General features: G+C 38.4%; 1 non-coding gene across 1 annotated transcript; it reads left to right on the top strand.

Moving 5' to 3' along the window:
* Positions 1 to 4,080: 4,080 nt before the first annotated feature.
* Positions 4,081 to 4,186, top strand: LOC145565781 (small nucleolar RNA R71). The gene has a single exon (XR_014095159.1). It is a non-coding gene; the product is annotated as a small nucleolar RNA R71 (small nucleolar RNA).
* Positions 4,187 to 12,543: the final 8,357 nt, after the last annotated feature.

The raw sequence follows: 12,543 nt of genomic DNA, 5'->3' as shown, positions 1-12,543 counted from the left end.
AAGAGACGTGGCCACCATAAACCGCATTGAAGGACCTTAGTGGCGGTCTTAGAGACACCCATATGCCCCCCGCTTGGATCCGAATGGCACATTTTCAAAACACTAGGCACCTCTTCGTTTGGCACACAACATCTAAGTAAGCCATCGACCCCTCGCTTGTATAATATGGGATCATCCCACACATAATGCCTTGCCTCTCTCTTGAGCTTCTTTCTTTGGTTCTTAGAAAAGGAAGGAGGAAACTCCCCACATGCAAGAAAGTTCACTAAATCGGCAAACCATGGGAGCTCCTTTGCTTCAATAGCATACAAGAAATCATCAAGCATCCTATCCTCAATTAGAGAACCATCATCATGAGTTTGAGAATCTTCTAAACGAGAAAGATGATCTGCCACAATATTTTCCGCTCCTCTTTTATCCCTAATCTCAATGTCAAAGGTTTGGAGCTCAAGAACCCACCGGATCAACCTTGGCTTGGACTCTTTCTTGGCAAAAAGATACTTGAGAGCCGCATGATCCGTGAAGACAATGGTTTTGGAACCCAATAGATAACAACGGAACTTCTCAAAAGCATGAACTATAGCCAAGAATTCCTTCTCCGTTGTAGTGTAATTCTGTTGAGCTCCATTTAGAGTCTTGGACATATAATAAATCACATGAAGTTTCTTGCCTACTCTTTGACCCAAGACACCTCCTATTGCCGAATCACTTGCATCACACATCAACTCAAATGGTAAATCCCATCTTGGAGCTTGAACAATAGGAGTAGAGATTAGAGCTTTCTTCAACTTATTGAATGCCTCCAAACACTTATCATCAAACACAAACTCGGCATCTTTTTGAAGAAGATCATTAAGGGGCTTTGCAATGAGCGAGAAATCCTTGATGAATCTTCTATAAAACCCGGCATGCCCTAAGAAAGATCTCACTCCCTTTACATTCACCGGAGGTGGAAGCTTTTCAATGACTTCAATTTTAGCTTTATCCACCTCTATCCCCTTGTGAGAGATCTTGTGGCCAAGGATTATGCCTTGCTCCACCATGAAGTGACATTTCTCCCAATTCCAGGCCAAGTTCACCTTCTCACATCTTGCAAGACATTTTTCAAGGTTTTCAAGGCATGCCTCAAATGAAACACCTCCTACGGAGAAGTCGTCCATAAAAACCTCCATCTCCGCTTCCAACATATCTCCAAATATACTCATCATGCATATTTGAAATGTCGCGGGAGCATTACAAAGGCCGAATGACATTCTCCTATAAGAGAATGTACCATATGGACAAGTGAAGGTTGATTTCTCTTGGTCATCCGGGTGGATAGGGATTTGGAAAAATCCCGAATAACCATCAAGAAAATAATAGAACTTGTGCCTTGTTAGTCTTTCAAGCATTTGATCAATAAAAGGAAGGGGGAAATGATCTTTCTTTGTAGATGTGTTTAGACGTCTATAGTCTATACACATCCTCCATCCCTTGACTGTCCTCGTCGGAATGAGCTCACCTTTCTCATTCTCAACGACGGTCATACCTCCCTTCTTTGGGACAACGGGTGAATGGGAGAGACCCACCTAGAACTAGAAATGGGGAATATGATTCCTGCATCCAAAAGTTTGGTGATCTCCTTCTTCACTACCTCTCCCATTTTGGGGTGTAGCTTTTGTTGCCTCTCAATAGAAGGTAAAGCACCCTCCTCAAGAGTTATGTGATGTGTACATAAAGCGGGGCTTATACCTTTGAGGTCATCAATGGTATAACCCAAAGCACTTTGCTGCTTCTTCAAAACACCACACAACTTTTGAGCTCGATGCTCACTCAAAGAAGAACTAACAATCACGGGAAAAGTGGAGTTGGATCCCAAAAATTTCATACCTAAGGTTTGATGGAAGAGGTTTGAGCTCAACCATTGGAACACCTTTACCTTCCTTCGATGTTGCCACTTTCAACGCTTCTTGGCTAGAAATGCTCAAACACATTTGCTCTTCAACATCCTCAAAGCTTCCATTGAGCACATCTTCATACAAAGCCATCTCCTTGTTAGGAGTACCTATCTTTTCCTTATTTAACAAAACATTCTCAAGAGCATCGTTAGGAGTGAGCAATTGCTCATGCATAGAAGACACAACATGATCAAGAGAATCAATCAACATACAATTTTCTAAAGAAGAACTTGGATACTTCATGCTATCATTCAAGTCAAATTCTATCACCTCATCCCCTACTTTGAGCGAAATTTTAGCACTTTTCACATCTATCAAAGCACCCGAAGTAGAAAGGAATGGTCTCCCTAGAATGATAGGAATATTAGCATCTTCATCCATCTCAAGCACAACAAAATCTACCGGAATAACAAATTTCCCAACCCTCAAAGGAACATCCTCTACCTTACCCTTAGGAAACTTAATTGACCTATCGGCCAATTGCAAAGTGATGTTAGTAGGTAAGAGTTCCCCTAGCTCAAGTCTTTGGTACAACGAGTATGGAATAAGGCTAACACTAGCTCCTAGGTCACACAAGGCATTCTCAATTTGCATTTTATAAATGGCACAAGGGATGGAAAAGTTTCCGGGGTCTTTTAGCTTTGGTGGCATCTTGTTCACTAGGATAACACTACAATCCTCGGTCAAGTTCACCGTCTCTACACCATCACAAGTCCTCCTACCACTCAAAATGTCTTTGAGGAATTTTGCGTAGTTAGACATTTGGGTGACAACTTCGGTAAATGGTAGAGAAAGGTGAAGTTGCTTAAGCATGTCAATGAATCTTCCAAATTGTTAATCTAACTTGTGTCTCATGAATTTTTATGGATAAGGACGCTTGGGTTTCACAATCTCTTTCTCCACTCTCGCCTCACTAGGCTTCTCATTTTCAACCTCACTCAAAGATGCACCATCTCTCTCATCTTCAACCAAAACCTCTTTTGTGCCCTCTTTGGTCTCACTCTTCCTAGGCAAACTCTCCACAAGAATCTTACCACTCCTTGTGATAATAGCATTAACCGGTCTCTTGGAATCTAGGCCTTGGGAAGGTAAAGAAGAAGGACTAGCATGGTCTTTCAAAGCATTAGCAAATTGAGAAATTTGATTTTCAAGCATCTTATTATGAGTCATCATTTCATAAAATTTCTTATCACTTACGGTCATGTAAGTGTTCAACAACTTTTTTTGATTTTCAATGATTTCTTCCAAATTTGTTCTATGTGAAGAAGAAGAGGATTGAACATAGGAATTATCATTTTGGGCCTTTGGAGCAAATCCGGGTGGAGGGCCTCTTTGAGCATTGTTTTGAAAGTTGCCTCTACCTTGATTGTTCCAATTACCCCTACTTTGATTTTGACCATAACCTTGATTATGGTTACCACTACCTTGATTATGATTCCCATAACCTTGGTTTTGATTACCATAATTTTGGTTTTGATTTTGGCTACTATAACCTTGATTGTTATAGTTACCTCGAGAACCTTGGTTCCTATAACCACCACCTTGGTTATAGTTGTCAAAATTGCCATGATTGTTGTAATTTCTATTCCATTGACCTCTTTGATTCTCAAACCTAGAATCATGATTATTTGACACATAGTTCACATGCTCATTCACATTTCCATCTTGATCATCACAAACATCCATACATGCATAAGGGCAACTAGAAACATCGCGATTATACGACCCACAATCATCACAAAACAAGCATCCACTAGGCATGTTATTAGAAGAAGGAGGGGGTTGAGAATTAGAAGACATACCTCTCCCCTTAGATTAGGAGGGAAGACTTGAAACTTGGTAGGTAGCACTTTCCAACTTTGCCTTGCTAGCGGACATCTCCTTCCCCAAGTTTGTCATTTGTGAGGATAGATTGTTGATTGCATTTAGATGATCAACCGAGTACACCGAAGAGCTACTCTTGCTAGTTGACTCTCTTTCTCCATCTTGCCAATCTCTATAATACCTCACTACGTCTTCAATTATGTCCACCACTTTCTCTTCCGTTTTGTTCATGATAGGACCTCTGACTCCTCCATCTAAACATGATTTTCCTTGAGGGCTAAGGCCTCCATAGAAGATTTGAATGATTTGATAGGTTGGAATTCCGTGATGAGGACACTCTCTTTGATACTCTTTGTATCTCTCCCATGCTTCATAGAGGATCTCACTTGGCTTTTGCTTGAAACCTTGAATCAAAGCTCTAGCCTCCGCCGTTTTCTTTTGAGGATAGAAACGGGATAGAAATTCCTTGGTAACCTCGTCCCATGTCCTTAGACAATTAGCTTAACCTCCTTGTCTAGCCATTCCAAAGCACGCCCTATGAGAGAAAAGGGAAAGAGCTTGAGGCGGATGAATTCTTGGGAAATTCCGTTCACCTTGATAGTATTGCAATATTTTTCGAACTCCTTGAGATGGTTTAGTGGGCTTTCATGCTTGGCCCCACTAAATTGCCGCCTCTCTATCAAAGTGATCATTGCCGGTCTTATTTCAAAATCATTTGCCGGTGTTGTAGGTGAAGCAATCCCACTCTCAAATCTATATGCACCGGGAATCCCCAATTCTTTCAATGCCACTCTCGGATTTTCTCCCATTCTTGCTTGTTCTTCTTGTTGTGGTTCTTCTTCACTTGAAATGCTAGGGCTCAAAGGTCGTGTAGCACCCCTCAACCTTGTAATAGTTCTCTCAATTTCCGGATCAAATGGCACTAGTGAATGACCACGTGCTCTATGCATAAAATCTCAAAAGAAATGGTTAGTAGCACGGCTACAAGTATAGCCTAAAAGAAAATCTTTTTGTATTTCAATTAAAGGTGAAATAGACTCAACAACTATAACAAAGCACCAATATCATTCTCCGGCAACGGCGCCAATTTTGACAAGAGAACAATGTAGGTCGTTATCTACCTCTCCCTAGAGCCAAACTTAATTTGTAAACACTCGACCAACCCTAATACAAGTTTATGGTAAGTCAAGGGTCGAACCCAAAGGAATGAGTAGGAACGATGCTATAGCCTATGTCAAGCTAAATCGAAGAATATAAATGGTAATGGTTGGTAACTAAAATGTCAAAAAGCTAAACAAATCGAAGAATTCAATATGCTAAACACTAGGGATATTGGTTCCACATGCAAGCTCGATGATTATGCTAATTTATAGATCACTCAATCGATTCAACATCACAAGGGACAAACAATAGTTGCAATCAAAGGAATCCAAAAGCTATGTCCTATAAGCCAAGCTAGGGTTCACTATGAATGGCTAACAAGGAAAATCACAATCAAATTCAATCAATTAAAGCAATCCTCAAATCAAGGGTTCATGTCATTGAAATTTGCAATGCAATCTAGATTAATCTTATAGGTTGATCACTCCTAGTTTAATTAATCACATGCACAACTATGTCAACCAATTTAATTGCAACATTCAAATCAATTTAGCATCATCAACTAGAAAAACTCATCAATTAAGCATGCTTCCCCTTCTCCCTAGCAACTAATCTACTCACTAAACATGGTGAAATTAAGAAACAAAACAAATTCAATCAAATTCATATTCATTTAAAGCTTAATCAAAAGAAAATCAATCAATCAACAAATTCTAGAGCAAGGAATGTAATCCCAATCAAAATTCAAGAAACTAGAAAGAATTGCATTAAAAGTAAATCAAAGAAAAGAAATCTTACAAACTTCCATTGAATTGAAGAAGGAATTTCAAGATCAAATTGAAATCTAAGATTAAATTCAAGTACAAACAAGTAAATCTTAAGCTTCTCGCTTTATTATTTCTGGAAAAATTCTCTCTCTAGTACAAAGTTAATTCGTCATAAAAAAGTAAGTCAAAAGCTATAAATAGGAAAATCGAGCGAAGGGGGCTGCACAGGCCGTGCGCAAGCACAGACCAGCCGCGCGCGCGCACAGCTGGGTCTGCGTGCATGCACCCCTATGCCGCGCGCGCGCACCCCTGTGTGGTGCACGAGGCCTTGGCTCCTTCGCTTTCTTGATCATAATCCACGCTCCTGAGCATCCCCATCATCAGTGCACTCGAGATGATGCCCGCGAACAAGGCAGTCCCAAAATGAGCAAATCGACTTGATTATTCACCTACAAAACACAAATAAAACAAAGAGAGAAAGCATAACAAAGTAAAACTAAAACTAAAACTATGAATTATCAACTAAAAATATGAAAAACTCGTAAAAACTAATCGAGAACCAAAGTGAATTATAAAATTGGAAAATCAAATAAAACTAAGAGAATTATATGAAAATGATGAAAGAAAATAGAGAAAATGAACCTAAATCTTATTCTTTTGAGCGCCATAAACGACGCTCATCAAATTTGTGTTTGGATTTTAATCATGTTGTCTTCATATAATTTGATTAGCTTAGATTTAAATTAAATATGTGTGAGTAGTTTAATTCTAGGGTTCTTGGGGGATCCATAATTAATATGAAGTGATAATTTGTTATTGTTGATTATTGATATTGCATGATAATTTCTTATTGAATTGTTTTAATTCTATACAATTGGATTATGAATCGAGCAGATGTGATTTGATTGTAAAAGTATAACAATATCGAATTGATGAATCGAGCAGATGTTAGTTTGATATTAAGGGCTTTTTTCAATAGGAACTTAGATCTAGTAAATTGCGAGAGCCTGTTAGATCTATGTTGATTATAAATTGCGAGAGCCCAGTTCGGAACATGATTTTCTTCAACTTTTCTCTTTAAGTCTTCCTACTTAATTGATCAAAACCTGCGTAAATCACTTCACATATGTAAAATTCGCACTCTCCTCACCCCTCTTAAAGAAATAAAATAAAAACTAGTCTAGAAAGAATAAAATATGGGTTGCCTCCCGCAAAGCGTTGGTTTATGAAGGTCCCGCACGACCTTTGTAACTTAGCTCTAAGATGAGGGTGGAGTTAGGTGGATTTCCTCCACCACTCCAACAGTAGCTCCTTCATGGTACATCTTTAATCGTTGATCATTGACCTTGAATTCTTCACCTTTTTCATTTACTAGCTTAACCAAACCAAATTTATTCACCTTAGTGACAGTAAAGGGACCCGACCACCTAGAATTTAGCTTTCTTGGAAAGAGCTTTAGTTTAGAGTTAAAGAGTAGAACCTTGTCTCCCGGTGCAAATGGTAGGATTTTCTTGTCCTGCCACTTCTTAGTTAGTTCCTTGTAAATTCGCGCACTGTCATATGCCGACAATCTAAACTCATCCAACTCATTGAGTTGGAGAAGTCTTTTCTCACCCGCAACCTTAGAATCCATATTAAGCTCCTTGATTGCTTAAAAAGCTTTGTACTCCAATTCCACGGGAAGATAACATGCCTTACCGTACACTAGTCTATAGGGAGAGGTGCCAATTGGTGTTTTGAATGCGGTTCGATAGCCCAAAGTGTATCATCTAGCTTCATACTCCAATCCTTCCTTGAACTGGCTACCATTTTTTCTAAATCGACTTGATTTCTCGATTGGAGACCTCAACTTGACCACTTATGAGGATGATAACTAAGTCCGGTCCTATGGTAGACTCTATACTTCTTTAGAAGATTGTCTAATTGTCTTTCATGGAAGTGAGTACCTCCATCACTAATGATAGCTCGTGGAACACCAAATCTTGGAAATATGGTCTTCTTGAAGAGTTTCATGCCCACGTTGGCATCATTTATTGGTGAAGCAATGGCCTCGACCCATTTGGACACATAATCAACGACCACGAGTATGTAAGAATTCCCATTAGAAGATGGGAATGGGCCCATATAGTCAATGCCCCAAACATAAAAAAATTCCTATGGTACACTCTGGTCGATATCCTAAACATCAAAGTTTTCGTCTGGGGTTACAATACTCCTCTTTCTCCTTCTTTCTTTCACTTTCTTCTTTCTTTCATCTCTTTTATCTTCACTTTTTCTCTCTAAACTCCATTTTTACATCTTCAAACTCCAACTTCCATATAGATGATACACTATGGTCCCCGATTGGTTTCAATATCCTCAAGTAGAATAAACTACCCCCAGTGCCTATGGTACTTATGTGGACTATTCTTCCGTCCATGTTTATGGTGTCGATGTTCCTTTTGGTGGGATTGGTGGGAATGTGGATCCTAACTATTTTGCAGGTAGTTCGGGTCAAGAAGGTGCCGGTTCTATCCATGGAGGTGGTAGTGGCTATGCTAGGATGGAGGAGGATGATGATGAAGACGGAGTAGATTTTTCGTAGCTACACTCCCAAGTCAATGAGGGCATTGCTTGATTTGGATGGGGGGAGATGATTTTGTACATATAGTATTGTAGGTGTCGTTTGAAGCGTGCCTACGTAGCATGTGGTGAATATGCTTGACACTCATAGGAAGTGGGAATTGAAATAATACGATTAGGGACAAGGAAAGTAGGGAGCCGCCAACAAGTTTTTAAGAAAATTGAAAATCGTTCTCGGATCATTAAAAGCAACCACGATAAGGGACAACGATAGGCAACAACGATTGACCCGTGAAGGTTACACCCCATTCATAATCCATGAGATTACTAAATCAATATGGTTCGGAACCACGAAAGGAGGATCAGGGATGATGGTACAAAGTGAATCATGGAGTCACATTTGAAGGATTTAGGTCTTCGTCATGTGCAATTACTAGATATATAAATGGATCAAATTATGGAGATAACTAAGTTCGTATATTTGGGTCGTTGTTATATCATAGCTAGAGGTACTAACGTTCTTTGGGCTAGTAAAATAGGCCAAAGCCCACGTGGACGGATCCTATAAGGTCACACAAAGGGCCCAGATCGAGCACGAGAGGACGAGGCCCATGATGGGCCTCATCCCCTAGTATGGCCGGCTACATAGAGTAGTATGGAGGTTATTGGGCTTCGTGACTTAGTCTAATTATAATAAGATTATAAATAGACTAAGTGCCTAGGGTTTGCATGATGAAATTCAATTAATCAATAAGATCAAAACCTGAGTTAGCAAACACGAGACCAAGCCCCTCAAATCTCTCTCTCTTACGGCTCTCTCCTTCTTGGCTCCTCTCAAGGTGGTTCGTGGTGGTGGTGGTTCGTGGTGGTTGACTTTGTCCATTAAAGGTGGTGATCACGGTTTTCCCTTTCACTCGACCAATCTAGTATTGGTGGACGACTCGTTCGAAGCTCGTGGACTAAGCAGAGGAGCAACGCTTGGAGCTCTATTCTCTCCCTAATTTGCCAGTCAAATAGCTTCGTGGAATTCACGCTTCAAAGGTATGATTATGTGTCTTTTTTGTTATGCATGTGATCTTAGGATTAGGTGCTTTATGAATATGATTCATTATTTTCCGCTTTATAGTACCTATAAACTCCTATAACATTCGCCCGTATTGGCCTCTACTCGATCTTATAGTGAAAAGTGATTCCCTGCGATCTCAAAGGAATACAAATAAAGATTCAATTTGCTCCAAACTATTATTAGGCTAAATTGGTTGAATATTAATGCAACATATAATTCTAAAATATTGTGATCACTTCAATCAAGTAACTAGATTAAAAAGAAACCTAAACCAGTTGTCCAAGTTATCTTATTAGTCGTGTTTTCCAATTACATATTCCCTTTAACATGCAATATGGTGATCATAATAACAATAGAATAAAATCAACATTAATATTGGAAGCAATTAAACAATAAATTGTTAGTCAAATCAAATATAAATAAACCTAATAATGATACTAGCAACAAGAATAGAAATAAGAGTAATTAAGTGAATTAATTACAACCTTTTCGTGTTTTCTTGAATTCCTACATCATGAATAAAATATTAGTAACTTCAATAAATAATAAATTAAATTGAAGCAATTAAATTAAATAAAAAGTAGAATTGATTTGGTTCAAACCCTCAGTTAATTATACTTTTCACGCCATGGTTTAAGTATAGAACTTCGGGTTAAGTATGGACTCCTTGGAGTGCTTAGGGGAATTATTATGGAAAAATAGGGTGGCTAGGGTTTAGACTAAAGAGGGAGAAGGGAATGATTTTTGATGTAAGGAGAGAGAGAATGATTTTTGGTGCCTTGAACTGCAGAAATGAGGGGGGTATTTATAGAGGAAATGAACAGGGGATTCCACGAAACCCTAGATTAGATAAGAGCCGCAGAAAAACCCTAATTAGGCACCATGTCCCGGTGTGTGTACCGTGACATGGTATTAGGCACCGTGATAGGGTGCTGTACACCGTGGCACGATATAGCACACCGTGTCGCGGTGTACAATTCTGCAAAAAATGCGTCCAAATTCATTTTAACGCGTGAGAAAAAATGCGAAATAGACACGGGAAAGCACCGTGACACGGTGAAGAATACCGTGATATGGTACAAGGCACCGTGACACGTCAGCTTGTACCGTGACGTGGTGCTTAAGCTGTTACACAGTAATTCTAGTTTTTTACGCGTTTTTAAAACTATGATAACCTTTGATCCGTAACTCGGAATAAAGCATATAACATATTGTTGGAAATATTATAAAGTATACTTTCTAACTCAATTAAAATCAGGTCAATATCATTTGAATATTTTAATATATGGCCGTTTTAGTGAAAGGGCATCGGTTCTGGGCCGACTTTAGTATTTTGCTCATATCTCCTTCGTTTTAAATTGAAAATGGGCTTATGATATGTTTTTGGAAAGTTTATTCAAAGCCTATCAACCCAAATTATATTTGGATCAAAATTATAGGGCCACAAAATCAGTTTATCTCGTTTTTGTGATGTGGACACGAAAAGAGGAAAATAGGTTATGGTTTGGGGAAAATGGGCTAAGAATTGGGTTGGTTTATCAAATGTATTGGATTGAACATGGATTTAAGTACTCCAATATTAAATACTCAACCCGACCAATAATGGTGGTGAAAGGTTGCTCATCATCGGGTTTGGTTTTGGGGAGACATTTTTAGGTGTTTACAGAAGCCCCCACTTTGACTGAGTTTGTAGAAACGTCAGTTTCAAAAAATATAGTTGTAGGGAATATTTCAAGCATCCCACACTTGAGCCTCATTGTGATCATACACTTAAGCAGGGTGGCGTCCAAAGGGAAGGAAGCTAGAGCAAAAGAGTCACCAACAATTTTAGGAACTTGTAAATCGTTCACAGGGTGAAGGTTACACCCTTCACGATCCATGAGATCGCTAACTCCATAGTAGTCCGGAACCATGACTAGATATTCGGGGATGAAGGTACAAATCCAACCTAAAAGAGATTGAACTTGCCCTAAAAAGGCCTCTACTTTATTCTTCTCATATTCATGTGCACTTTCTGACTAACATACAATCATTATATTAACCCTAAACGTGTTTAATCTATGTTGGTTGATTATTAATGCACAAGAAAAACTATTATTGGCGATCACTTGAATTAAAATTACATAAGCCTAAGTAAAATTATTAATTATCTTATTAAGCGTGGATTCAAGTACAAAATCCCTTTAAACCTGCAAGAAAGGGCGTGATCAAGCAATAACAATATCAAGCAACATAATATTATTAAGACAACAAATCATCAAAATAATAATATTCAATCTCAAAGCATAATAATATTAGCAAGATCCTAGGCATGATACTAACAAGATTAATAACAAATCCTAGCATGTCACTAAACAATAAAGATCAAAGCTTTATCCCTAACATGATACTAACATGATAGAAGAAATAGGAAGCAACCTAAACATAATACTAGAAAGCAATGAATAACATCCTAACATGATCCTTGGAATTAAAATAATCTAAGCATGCTTTCTAAAGATATAGTAGTAAAACAACTTACTTTGTTGCCTCGTATCTCTTTCTATCAAAACAATACACACGTTAGTAACTTCAAGGAAAATATTAAGTCAAACAATTAATTTAAATAATTGACATAGGGATTTGGGACCAAACCCTCAGAAATTATCAACCTTTCACGTCTAGGGCGAAGGCAACTTCGAGCTTGGTTAGGTGCCTCTAAGTCTCATTAATGCGGTATTGTGTTTAGAAAAGGGAAGGCTTAGAAATCAAGAGAGAGAGGGAAAGAATAAGCTTCTAGCTTTGAGAGAGAAAAGATGGTGATTGTTTGATGATTGTTGGTGATTCAAAATGGAGGAAATCGACCCTATTTATAGAGAAAAACAACCGTAAACATTTAGAAAAGAGTCAGAATTTGACTCGAAGTAAAACAGCCTCTATCGCGATGCGATAGGCCGGCGCGATAGACTCCTCGCAACGCGATGGTGCGGCTACGATAAAACAGCTCTACGGAGTCCTTCCCCTAATATAATTAGATGATTAGACTCCGTTTTTATCATTAATTTAAGACCAGTTTATCATTAAAATATTTGATTTATCCCAATTTAAATTCTTTATCTTTTCTAAATAAAAGTATAATTATCAATCATAATTCCATTAGAACTTAAAATAACCTTCTAGATTATCTAGAAGATTAAAGTCAATCCTAATAACTTTAGAAATAATAATTAATGCGCCTTCCACTTGATCATTGGGCCATATATAAAATTATTTTGGGCCCAATTTAGTATTTTGGCCATAACTTCCT

This window comes from Chenopodium album, chromosome 10 (genome assembly GCF_948465745.1).
Source record: "Chenopodium album chromosome 10, dcCheAlbu1.1, whole genome shotgun sequence".
NCBI classification, from domain to species: Eukaryota; Viridiplantae; Streptophyta; class Magnoliopsida; order Caryophyllales; family Amaranthaceae; genus Chenopodium; species Chenopodium album.
Note: the sequence above shows the minus strand (reverse complement) of the source record. Positions and strands in the feature narration are given on the sequence as shown.